Below are 13851 nucleotides of genomic sequence, written 5' to 3'. Positions count from 1 at the left end.
CTTAGACTGCCTGTCGACAGTTGGAATTACCTCCTAGGAAACATACAATGTTCCACTTATTTTCCTCCTTCAATCTCTCTCGACAAAGAATAAGTATTTCAAATTATTCCAGTTCTAAAGTCCAATTGCAACACAGAAAGTCTGTAGACTTCTTGGGAAGCAGGAAAGGGAGTTTAGTTTAAGGCAGTAGAGGGGAAACAATTGCTCCAATAGCTAATGAAACTGCACAGTTAATAATGTAAGGGGGTCTAGATTAAACATGAGCCATAGTAATCCAAGCTAAAATAGCTTGGATTCCCTATAAAATAGGGAAGAGTGTTAATTCTGGACAGAAGTCATTCTCATTCCTCACATGCTGACCACAAAGTGATGTGATATCAGGAGCAGAGAGAAAAACAAAAAAGAAAATAAAGGACAGAAAATAGAAGTCAGAAATAGTTGAAGCTGCAAAAGAAGAGAAATGAGAGACGAAAGAGAATAGAAAAGCAGATAAAAGCTGAGTTTATTCCACACATCAAAATAATGGACCATGACAGGTAAATTTATTTGCATTTGATAGAGTATGTGCTCTCCAAGCATCTGATACACAGATAGTACCCTTCTAGTAATCTGGCAATGTGCCTCATCTGCAGCACCTATTGTATCCTGAATCAGCTGAATGCCACAGCTCTGTCACAAACACAGATTCCTTCTCAGATTAAGCTCAAGAATGCACCATTCAATTCTGTCCTTGTTCCCTTATGCATTTTTATTGCCATTAAAAAGAAGTCTACATGTGCAGCTGGGAAGGAGCCATAGCTTTCTTCAAGAGATGTTTCAATCCAGGCCCAAATGATAAATGCAGCTCTTAAGAGAAATACTGTATAGCAACATACAAGTACTGTATAGATAATGAAAAAAAACACCTCCTCTATGCTGCCCTGCACTTTTTGATGGTGACGAGTCTGAAGTGCCAAGGGGCAAATAAAAAATCTATTCTGGTCGGTTCTTGACCTGTCTCTACCAAACACCAGCATAGTTTATGATATGGCTGACCAAGAAGAAAAAGGTCTTAAGAGAACAGTAATACAAAAACAGTCCCTCATCTTAAATGACTAATTATTAACATTTTTAAAGGAGTTATTGGGGAAAATTTCTGTAATGGTTTCTCTTTTACATTCATGTCCTCTTTCTGTAGCAAACTTGAACATGCATTTATGTCAGAAACTAACCTCTGATTGGCAAATCCTTGAAGAACAAGTTCCCTTCAAATTTTAGCCAGTTTAATCCAACAATATATTTAAATATATTATGTAGGACAGCAGTTACTTGGAGTGCCTATCTTCATCTCCCTCTGCCCACATTGTTCTTTCCCATTCTTCTTTTCTCTTTTTATGTGAATGGAAAGTAGCCCTCCAGTGAATGTTCTTTGGTTTATTTTACATCAGTCCTGACTTATACTTTGTTTGTACCAGCAAAAATAACAAGAGAATTTAAAAGTGGCTTTTGTACGCTCAGTGGACCTTAACTCTATATACCAGAATTTATGCCCAGCATAAACATACTTTACTTTCTTTTCCCACCCTGCCAAGCACAAACATCTAAAATGATTGAGTCGAAGTTTGCTTTTAAATATCACTCATGTCTAAATTTACCAAACATTTTGTTTCTAACTTTCATTGAGCTGTTTTATTTTGTACTTTGTGTGCAGTCTAGATACACGGGCCAAAATTACTTTAATACTCAAAGGCTCATACTTACTAGACATTTGTATGCTCTGTTCAGGTCCTGGGGGCACTGTATGTATGGACACTTTGATGTATGAGATAATAATTCAGTTTACAATCACTCTAGGTTTGCTTTCGCTTTTTACAAAGCTTTCCTGTCACAAAAATGTTATTGGCAGAGCCTTTTTACATTTTACCATTAAATAATAGGAGGTCTTATATCAGAATCTACTTACATATTCCAATACTAGAGTCTTTCTATTCATCCAAAGGCTGTAGATTGTTTTAATAGGTACTGTTGTTGTTTCATGTGCTAGGGTTATATATTTTAAAGAAAGAATATTAGTATATTTTAGAGAAAGAAGATTTTCTTTAAGTTTGTAGTGATTTATTTAAAATATACCAACATTCTCCTTTTTTTCACAGCAATTTGTGTCTATTGTATTAGTCTTTTACATTTTTAACCGAGGCTTGTCAATATTTTTAAAGTGCATTTTCCCTTCCCTACATAGTCCACTGGGAGCCAAAAGTCTGACCTAAGTTTTCGCCTTTGTGAACATTTGTGTATCCAGTCACAAAACTTCCCCTCTGGACTAGGCAGACATTAACACACCATCTACATTTACAGTTCATCATATATAAGGCTTCTAAGGAGGGAAACATTTAGTGGGAAGCACAAAGGCAACTGTGTCCCCCGCAAAAAACTCCCTGCTTTGCAGAGTTTTTCATGCACTTTCTATCAGGTCAGGCAGGCATCTGCCCAGACCTTTTCCACTGCTGCAACCACATCACACCTGCCTCTCCCCATGCTCCCTGCTCCTGTATCAAGAGTGGCAGAAGGCAAACCCTCCTCAGGCTGCCTGTTTACCTCATGCCCTGTCCCGTGATGGAGGAAACACTTCTGCAGTCACGCATGTCCCTAGCCCTCTTTTCGTTCTTTCCTTAACCCCAAACAAACAAACAGCACGAGGGAGGGTGCGGCCAGAAAACAAAGGACGAGCACAAACGGAGAAGCAGCGCGGCGGCACTGGCAGCTGCCGCCCTCCCCTCAGCGACACTGCGGGGGGGGGGGGTGGAAGGAGGCCGGAGGTCTGAAGGCCGTTAGGCGGCAGGGGGGGACAAGCCGCTTCCATCCTCTTCAGTGAAGCTGGGGCCTCCCGGCGCCGGGTCACACTGCGGCTGCACGCGGGCCAGCAGCGCGGCGCGGGCTCTCGTGTCCGTCCACGGGCAGGCCCGCAGGCACGGGTTAGTCTGTGTAAGGGGGTAAAATGATCGGCTTCCCCGCGGTAAGGGCCCTGAGGGAAAGGCTGAATAAAAGTAACAGGACAGCGACAAAGCATCAACGAATCACAGAATAGTTTGGGTTGGAAGGGACCTTCGAAAGTCGTCTAGTCCGACTCCCAGCGATGAGCAGGGACATCCCCAACTAGACCAGGTTGCCCAGAATCACATCCTCCCTGGCCTTGAATGTCCCCAGGGATGGCACATCCCCCACCTCTCTGGGCAACCTGTGCCAGTGTTTTACCACCCTCAGTGTAAAGAATTTAATTTCTTCCTCACATCCAGCCTGAATCTCCTCTCTTTTAGTTTAAAACCATCATCCCTTGTCCTATCAGAACAGGCCCTGATATAAAGCCTTTCCCCATCTTTCTCATAGGCCCCTTTTCAGAACTGAAAGGGTTCAATAAGGTCTCCCTAGAGCCTTCTCTTCTCCAGGCTGAAATATAAATGATTTAAAAAATTCTTCAACTATATAGGCCCTCTGTGTTGCAACTCTCTGTGCTGTCAGGAGTCTAAAGGAGCTGTATCGGATCACCTTGAAGCCGGGTTCATTTTTTGGCAGTTTCAGGTATGTGCAGCTGAGGGAAGCCAACCTCTTCTGCAAGGGCCACAATAAAAAAAAGCAGCATTATGACCTGTGCCCTTTCCTGTGTGAATGTGAAAGTAAAACCATGCTTCTAATTGTAAACCTATCTAAGCCTGTAGCTGAGGGCAGTGGAGGGTAAAGCTATACCTCAGAGGTCTGCAGATATCACACGATAGTACTCTCTTGCCTCAGAAGGTTGTTGACAGGTTATGTTCATTAATGTTTGTGTGAGTCACACTGTTACTAAATTGATAGAGCTGCATAAAAGCCTACCAGTGAACAAAAATAAATAAGAACACTTCTCCCTAACTCACCATCTGCCACAAACTTATGACACCTTCAAATTACCGCAGGTAGTTAAGGCATATGTCTATTTCTATAGACTAGCCTCACTGTTTCCATGAATTTTCCTCAGAAAGTGCAAGCAATTAACATTCCATTAATACAACCCTGGGATCCGTCCTGTATTTGGTCCAGTTAACCAATTCTGTGGAGTTTTCAAATTGTAATTAAAAAAATCATTCTCTCTTCTCCAGGCTGAACAGGCCTAACTTTCTCAGCCTATCTTCATACGGGAGGTGCTCCAGCCCCCGATCATCCTCGTGGCCCTCCTCTGGACTTGTTCCAGCAGTTCCATGTCCTTATTATGTTGAGGACACCAGAACTGCACACAGTACTCCAGGTGAGGTCTCACAAGATCAGAGTAGAGGGGCAGGATCACCTCCTTCGAACTTTCATGTCCTTTGTTTTTATCCACAAGTGATACATATTTATATAATGTTTCCATGCTGCTTATGATTTTACAGTGTATTATTTAGTAATTTCCAATACATAGCTCTTCCATAAGTTGTTCTTTCTTGTCCTTCATATCTCTGCTATTCCATCCTTTCTGAGATCAAGGAAAGAAGGGAATGCCTTGCAGTATTAGAGATGCAAACATACCATGGATGTACACAAAGTCAGAGACACTAAAAACGTCAGTTTATTAAAACTTCCTAGTTTTTTTGTTTGCCCTTTTGATTGATTTCAGGAACTGAAACAGCACTGATTAGACATTGTCTTGGAACCCTCTATCATAATAATAGAATCATAGAATCACAGAATAGTTAGGGTTGGAAGGGACCTTGAAAGGTCATCTAGATAAACCCCAAATTATAAAAGTTATAATCCCTAGATATTGCTCCTGAAAGGCAAAGTCTAACTCAGAACCCATCACTTTATATGTAAAATTAGAACCTTTTGAATCAATTTGTATTTATTTCCATTAAAATTTATGTGATGTACCTACTAACAAGTTGTAGCAGCTGCAAGGAAATTCAGCTAACAACATTTCCTAAACACAGATACCTAACTTAATATAAAAACAATTTGTAGCAATGGCAGCAGAAAAGCTGGTGCCGTATTCTCTTACTTCTGAAGTGCTGATTTAGGTTTTACATTCTAAATGCAGTAACACTCTGTCACTGAGGTACTTTGCCCAGGCTAACTATTCTTCCTGACACAAAAGGGATAAACAGTGTCCTGACTGACAGTGATTTCTTAACTAAGCTATTTTATTTGTAGTTACAGGAATAATTATGTCATGCATGCATTTAATGTAAAAAAAAAAAACAACCAAAAAACACAAATGAGATTTCACTTATGCACAGCAAATACTGGACTTGCCCTTGGAGATTGTAGAATTTTTATATAACCGCATGAGCCCACTATCAATATTGTACAAAAATAAAGCAAAAATTTTACAGATTTTAATTCCCTTTGAATGCAAATAAAACACACCTGGACAGCCTAGATTCCCCAAGCTTGTCCAGCTGGAACATGTGTAAGAAGCATTAAAAGAGATAAGGCCCAATAATTGTATAGTCTAATGTTGGGGAAAGACACAGTTGGTGAGTTGACCAATAAAAAAACTAAACAAAACAAATTAAAAACTTCAAAAGAAATGTGAATTCCCAGCTGTCTGTAACATTTCGTTGACTAAATTTGTTCTGACATAAATGAATAAGTTGAATCACTTTTCTGTCATATTAACCAACATTTAAAACTGGTTTTATTTAAATACTTAATCAGTTGGATATAAGTAGGATTGCTGAGGATTATGCAAGTTTGCATGAATCAGATACTTAATATTTTCACATTTTAGCTTTCATTCTTTCTTCCTTTACAATGAATTCATAATACGTTTGGTCTAGACCTATCTAATTTATTGCACCTTTTTTCAGCTGTGATGCTATCTTGAGTTTCAAAATGGGCAGTCCATTTTGCAGCAGTTTCCCTTTTTAGCAGAGCCAGTTATAGTAAATGAGACAGCTAAACTTTTAGAATTATAATCATTTTAAGCCAAATGTTTTCTTCCAATTCTATCATATCAGAAGAGAATTTGGACCCAAAACATTTGCAGCATTTCGGTACACAAAATGAAGGAAATAGGCTTCCTGAGTTGCTGAAATGAATCTACAAATTGTTATCTGTTACTCCATTCTTAAGAAGTTATTACTTACTGTTCAGTTTTCCTCCATATATAAAATGCTTTCATTTTTTTTTGAAAAGAACTATAGAAAATATTTAACATTATTAAAAAAGGATGTTTTTTCACTTTGTAGAAATGCTATTCAGTGAAATAGAAAGTTAAATAGTTAAACGACGATTGCCATTGCTTTATAGCCCTTTTTGCCATAACTAACGCCATCTGAAGTTATCATCCTAAGAATGGCTCAGATGAATGTGGCAACCTGTACGGCCAAATAATTTACTACTGCTGCCATTCAAGTCAGGTTTAGACTAGACTTGGGATTAGTTAGAAAGATGGTAAAGTTTCAGTTTAGGTGAACAACGACAACAAAGATGAGGGCTGACAATTAACTTTTCATGGATATTTCTGGAGCAGATATGGGATACTAGACTAAAGCTGAATGGTAGGTTAGCAGCTAGAACCTGATTAACTGGCAGTGAAGGGCAAAACTGTTGTTGCACCTTACAGTGTTTGTAAGGCAAGATGTAGACTGCAGAAGTACAGAGATATGGCTCATGATTTGTCAAAGGTAGGACTGGGTTCATTTAGGCCTCAGTTTTCATGGACACATCTACTTATAGACCTATTGAGAAGGCCATTATTTACTTACTCTACAACCTACCTGCCCTCATCACAGCACTCAGGTATTTTTCAAAATCCATCACAAGAGCAAGCCTTTTGGTCCCTGCTGGTATATCAACACAAACCCTAAGCCACAACTAAGTCTACATGCTGATCCATTCTGCAATTAAATATAAAAACATCAGCTGGTTTTTGCTAATCCTTATCCTACTCGAGGATTTTGCATGACCTGTTAACCAACCTAAAGCTTCACTCCTACTTCCATCCGCAACTGAACTCTTAACATGAGATCCAACTGTGAAAATAGTCCTCCAATTTGATTTGTACCTTACTGTGCTATACCTTACCATGTTATTGGTAGGGATTTTACCCATTCTGTCACTGGTCCTAAACTTAGCCATGTAGGTCTTGCTGGAACTTGGAACAAAATGCAAGTCTTAGCACAAAGTTCAGGCAAAATGTTTCCTTTAACCAAAATCCAGCAGTAGGTAGCTGTCCCAGGGTGCTGGTACATTGCTGGCAAAAGCTGACACTCTAGATCAGTGAGCCTTGACAAAACCTGAAGAACTGTTAGCAGTTGCATTAAGCACAACCCTGGCTGCACAAGTAGCACGGACATCCACACCTGTCTGATCAATTACTACCTACTAGTTTCTCAGCACCATGCTTTTGCTCTGGAGGATCTGGTAGGCCTTTCAGTCTAACCCTTACTCTACCTTATTCCATCTTGTCCTGTCCTAGACATAGTGTTACTGCAGAACAGAAAGCATTTGTCCATGCAGTTACTGTGCCGTTTCTCTTTGTTTCCCTATGTATCTTGCAGGATTTAATGACTGGCCTTAACCTTATCCTCAGAATTGATCAGAAAGCAATTGTCTTGCTGGCTTCAGCATCTTTATGTCTTGCGGTATTCAGCCATAATCATAAATTCTTCAGTGCCCACTTTTTTAAACCCTAACCCTTAGCCTTGGACATAACCTCCTGTATGCCTGTCCTCCATAGACATAGAATTACTACTGCTGGAGAATCACCATCCTTTTAAAGAACATTATCCTTCAATTATTTGTTCAGCTCATGCTGTAAGGAGCATGTGCTCTTTATGTTGTCTTACAGCTGAAATTCAGGCTAGAACAAAGTGCTGTCATCAGACTAAAGTGCTGTCATCCTGAATACTGCAGCATCTAACGAGGATATATTTTTACAGTGTAGAGGGCAGTTCAAGGCAGCACCGCACAGAAATGCTAGATCTGGGTGAAGTGAATTTCCAGTCTTAAAGTCTGCAACTTCAAGCCATTAAAAAGTCATTTCTACATTATTCGGGTACCTAAATCTAAGGTATGTGACAGTGCCTCCAAGCTCATAACTGTGAAACCATGATCTCATTTCCAGAGTTAAGTACTGTTAGATCACTTGTGTAGAAATGGGTCTCCTGAAGGCAGCAGCAAAATAAGACAGTGATAACACTCTGATTTCATAGTAGCTGAGTAGCAGCAGATAAATTCTTTTCTGACTGTATGGCAGATCTCCACAGCACACCATCTAGCTATGTGGATTACTGTAGTGGAGAGCACCAAGATACACCAGTGAAACAGCCCTGTTTTTTTAAACTAGTTGAAGAATCGCCTGAAAAGCATGGTGTATATGGTGTGGCAAATGAGTGCTTAGGATTAGAAGAGTTGATAAAAGGAGGGACACCTGAGCTCCAGTCCCTTTTTTAGACTGTTCGCACATTTTATTCTACAGCTTTTTCATATGTAGTCTTGGGATAAATACCAGGACTCAGATTTTCCCCTCATCAAGAAAAATGTGAGGTTAGAGGGACATGCACAGTTTACTTCCTTCTACACTTAAAAGAAGCTGGTGCACATCTTTATTTACTAAAAGCATTGGTATTGCTAGTTCTTGAAAATATTGGTAGATTTGGAATGAAACACACCACACTTGGTCAAATAGGCTTATTAGCTGTCATACCTGTTCCCAAAAGAGTATAGAATGTATCTTTGTGTTATATATATGCGAAGTACAGAATGTAGTGTAGATGAGTGATGTCTCCAGTCATGAACAGAATCCAGTTCACAACTAGGCTTTTAGTTAAGTGCAAACAGTTAATTTATGTAAGTTATCTTGGAAAATTCTAGTAAGACTGGGGAGGAGGATGGGATCCAAAGTGAATGACAAGCCTCCCTGAGGCCAGTGGATGCCATGAGCACTTTCTGGCTCAGCTGGAGCAATCTAATCCCATTCTGTAGTAAGAAAATGGGAGCTTTACCCCAAGAACACTGGGCTGCACATCCAGCTCAGAGAAGAACTACCTATGTCAGCAGTGGTAGTGATTGCCATTGTAGGGGTCCTGGTTTACCAATTGCAGCCTGTGCAGGAGCTGCAATTGCAAGAGTGAGGAATTGAGCATAGACAAGACAGAAGTTGTAGAGATCAGGGACAAACAATTTGTGGATTTTGAAAGAAATCAGTTGCACACTGTGTTTAAAGAAACATGACTTTCTGTAAGTAAAAATGATCAGACCAGAGTCTATGCCAGACTTTAGAGTCTGCTTTTTAATTCTAGTGGAACAACTTAAGTCGATACGTTTGAATCATGTGCTAAAAGCAGGTACCATATGCAAGTATTTTCCAGATTTATGATCTCGACTATTTAAATAAGCCATTAGTCAAAAACTAGTCAAAGCACAGAAAGAACTGAAGGGAAAAAAAAAAGAAAATAAGTGACTTGCCTGCATGCCTCCATTTCTTGTCCATCAATAGCAGCACTGAAGCATGTGGCCTAGATACTATAAACATTATACTCAGGCTTAGGTTTATGCACACTAGTCATGCTGAAGACAATGGAATTTTGTTTTAGTAGTTCTTGTACTATTTAAGAGACCAATGTGTAAAAAGTACTTCAATACCAAAGTCAGGGAAAGCCATTTATTTTCATACTACTTCTTCCCCCTCAAAGAAAAGGAAAATACAAAACCAGATTAGAATTTTTAACTGGGAAAAACAGGCTTTTCAGCCTTAGCAATGAATTAGCTGAAATAACTGTGGCAAGTTCCATGTTGTTAATGCAGGCATTCAAAAGCAAAAAAAAGAAAAAAAAAAAATTATGCTCCTGATGTCAGGTTAAAAATAACTAGGATAAGCTTCGAATGAACATGAATGCATTTCTCTCAGTAATGGTTTTCCAGAAGATTAATGCAGAGATTTTGATTCTACAAGGACCAGTATTTTTTTTCTTTTTTCATTTATAAGAACAAGCAATTGAAGTAAATCGGCTGAAATGAGGTGATATTTGCTTAAACTTTGCCTTGTTTGATAGGAGACTTGATATAATGGTCATAAAGAGTTTTACATCAAAGAAATGTGAAGATATATTTTTAACTGGGTACATTGCAAAAGGAACAAAATTACAAAATAAAGAGGTCATGATTTTCCTATCAGTGAGTGATGGTATGTGAGTAATGTATATATAAATGGCTTATCAGCACCAGACAGCAAAAATCTGTCTGTTACTTCTTAACATCTTGCAAAGAAACAAGCAACTCATTTGATCTGTTTATACCATTCTTCCATCAGCAGAGTAAGTGACATAAATTGTGTTTCTTTTATTTCAGAACTGAAAGGATTAAAAATCACTCTGTCTAGCTTTCAGAATATCGTATTTGACAAAAAGCTATTCAGATGTGCATACTGGGAGAGGTTAATATAAGTCACACTGTTTATGAATCTAGAAGGTTGTCTAAAAAAATTGTGTTCAGTCAAAACATGTTCCATCAAAGTGATAATGAAAGTGTCACAACTAATCATAGATAAGGAATAAAATGACACTACAGGGCAACACAAAATAGTAACATCCTATGCAACCAGGATTCCGCTGGTTAATTTGGGTATGAGAATCAGAAAGGTACTGGTCCTACTGAAGATTTTTAGTCCATTTCCCCTGGACTAAAGGAGAGAAAAAACAATGGATATTCTGTCTGTGTTAGGGAAATGGAATTCTGTAAAATTCATGCCTTTGATACAAAACAACATCCACTCTGATCATGGTGAGAAAAACAATCTCTTTCCAGTTTCTGACCTATGTTGAGAGGCATATGGATCCAGAAGACAGAGAACAAAACAGGGACATTATAAATCTGAATTCTGTTCCAAGCTCTTACACAAAGCTCCTGTATGACTTTGGATGAGTCACATGACATGCCTTCCATTCCCTTATGAGCATTCTGCCTGTTGTTTGCCCTTAGATAAAAGTCCCTATGAGACAAAGGCTTTTATTGTGTGTTAGTACATCACACAGTACAACTATGTCAGGGCCTAAATTAAAGTCTCTAAGTACGATAAATACAGGCATGTTCAGCAAAAATAAGATAAACAGCAAATGATATCGTACATGACAGTATCATAAAACAAAGAAAATGGATTGTTTGGTTTTTATGTTATTCAGGTGATAAATGCAATGCTAAGTAGAGGTATATAGCATAGTTTTGATTCTTGCTATTGACACCAAAATGAAGCTAGAGGGTAAGTTTAGGATTTTTGTGAGTTCTACCTTGCAAAATGTAATTAAATCTATTGTATCAATTACTGTAAAATGGAGTCACAATTTTCTCTTCAATAATTGAGTTACAAGGTTTGAAAGAGATCTGAATAACGATGCACATAATTGTCCTTCCATATAAGTGAAATTCCCAGTAAAGCTGATAGAATTATATGAGTAAAAGCTGAAAATTCACAATATGTGAGGGATGGCAGTTCCAGCAGTTAGGTGTTAGTTACTGTTCCTCCTCTTAGATTCACCTAGTTTGTCGCCATGTCCTATTAAAAACAATGAAGAGATCTCACAGCACAAGAAGAATTAACTTTTTGAAGACAGCTTTATTGCATCAGAGGAATAAGCTTCTTAACCCTTAGTTTTTCATCACTGTTATTTGAAATCTTAGATTTCCCAGGCTCTAGTTAGCAAGCCCTTGGAGATAATAATCTGACCTTGGTTTTTCCCCTTGGAGGGAAGTCTATGCAATGAACAACACATTTGAAGAGTTTGAGGTAAGCTGTGTTGCTGAGGAAAAATAGTGCATCATGCTGAAGCAGATGAATTTTCCTGAGTATTTGGGATTTCATGCTTATTTATAATGCCTCGTTACATCTCAGAAGATGAAACAAAGACACAAATAACTGAAGCAGGTTATTACTTCAGAGTGAAAAAAGTCTCCTAGCTCACAAGAAATCCCAGGAAGTATTACTCACCACTGCTCAGGGTTCTGTATGCTTGCCAAAGCCAAAGATAAATTGTTCAAATGTGGGTGTAAACAGTTAACCAAAGCAGACCACATTGCAGCTTCTCCCAGATGGATTCCTACAAGCTTTGTCATCACCTCTCTTTTGCTCAGATTTGCAGTAAGGTATTTATTCTATAAAGAAAGACCTTTTTCAAGCATAAAGCCATTCCAGTAATGGCAGTGTGTATATATGTGGTTTAAAAGACGGAGCATTGCAGGGAAATATTAGCTTATTGATGATGTTCAGGATCATGTTACCTATTTTGATTTACTGGAAGCAGGTAGATGTTGCCTAAGAGCAGCAGACAAGCAATCTTTGCAAGATTTTGTAATGAAAATGAATGTTAGTAAAGGAGGATTTTCTCATTACTATTCTTCAGATGTGTCCATCCAGGAAAGATTCAAATAATATATAGGCATCATATATTTTTGTTATTGCTAGTACTAAGTATATCCAAATCACTTATATTTAAATATAAGTATCTTTTCAATAATAATGAAATACTTTTTATTCCATCGATAAGTAATCCAGAGTAATATACAACAGTAGGTATTAATGTTAAAGGGTTTTCCCATATCTGGCTGATGACCAGCTAAGAATTCTGTGAGTTCCACAGTAGAGGTAGCAGAGGGAAGCTGCTTTACAGAACAAGACTGTGGGTCATGGTGAAGTTGAATGTGAGCCAGCAATGTCCCTTTGTGGCAAAGACAACAGTATCCTGGGCTACATTAGGAAGAACACTGGCAGCAGATCAAGGAAGTTGATTCTTCTGCTGTACTCTGCCCTGGTGAGGCTACACCTGCAGTACTGTGTCCAGTTCTGGGCTCCCCTGTACAAGAGAACTATGGAGCTACTGGAGAGAGTCAAACAAATAGCCAGGAAGATGACTGGAACATCTGTCTTATGACAGAAAGTTGAGAAAGCTAGGAATGTTCATTCTGGAGAAGAGAAGGTTTAGGGAGGGGACCTCATTAATATGTACAAATATATGAAGGGAGGGTATAAAGAAAATAGAGGCAGGCTACTTCCAGTGGTGTCCAGGAGGACAAGAGGCAGTGGGCACAAGCTGAAACATAGAAGATTGTTTGAACATCAGGAAACACTTTTTTACTGTGCAGCACAAGCACAGAGAGCCCATAGAGGTTGTGGAGCCACCCTGCTTGAATATATTTAAAAGCTTTCAGGACGTGGTCCTAGGCAGCCTGCTGTAGATGGTCATGCTCAAACATGACAGTTGGACAAGACAACCTCCAGAATTCCCTTTCACACAGTATCACAGTATCACAGTATGCTAGAGATTGGAAGGGACCTCAAAAGATCATCTAGTCCAATCCCCCTGCCGGAGCAGGAACACCTAGATAATGTTACACAGGAATGTGTCCAGGCGGGTTTTGAATGTCTCCAGGGAAGGAGACTCCACAACCTCCCTGGGCAGCCTGTTCCAGTGTTCCGTCACCCTCACTGAGAAGAAGTTTCTTCTCAAGTTTAAGTGGAACCTCTTGTGTTCCAGTTTGTACCCATTACCCCTTGTCCTATCATTGTTTGCCACTGAGTAGAGCCTGGCTCCATCCTCGTGACACTCCCCCTTTATATATTTATAGACACTAATAAGGTCACCCCTCAGTCTCCTCTTCTCCAAACTATAGAGACCCAGCTCCCTCAGTCTTTCCTCATAAGGGAGATGCTCCACTCCCTTAATCATCTTGGTTGCCCTGCGCTGGACTCTCTCCAGCAGCTCCCTGTCCTTCTTGAACTGAGGGGCCCAGAACTGGACACAATATTCCAGATGGGGTCTTCAATCTCGACCGTTCTGTGATTCTGTGACTGTTCTGAGTCATTAATGCTGATGGTTGGTAGTTCTTGGAACACTGGCAAATTTTGAGATAATGGAAGAAAATTTATAC

Source organism: Pezoporus occidentalis, unplaced genomic scaffold (genome assembly GCF_034315485.1).
Source record: "Pezoporus occidentalis ecotype Australia unplaced genomic scaffold, CSIRO_AGI_Poc_V1 ctg52, whole genome shotgun sequence".
Classification (NCBI taxonomy): Eukaryota; Metazoa; Chordata; class Aves; order Psittaciformes; family Psittacidae; genus Pezoporus; species Pezoporus occidentalis.
Note: the sequence above shows the minus strand (reverse complement) of the source record.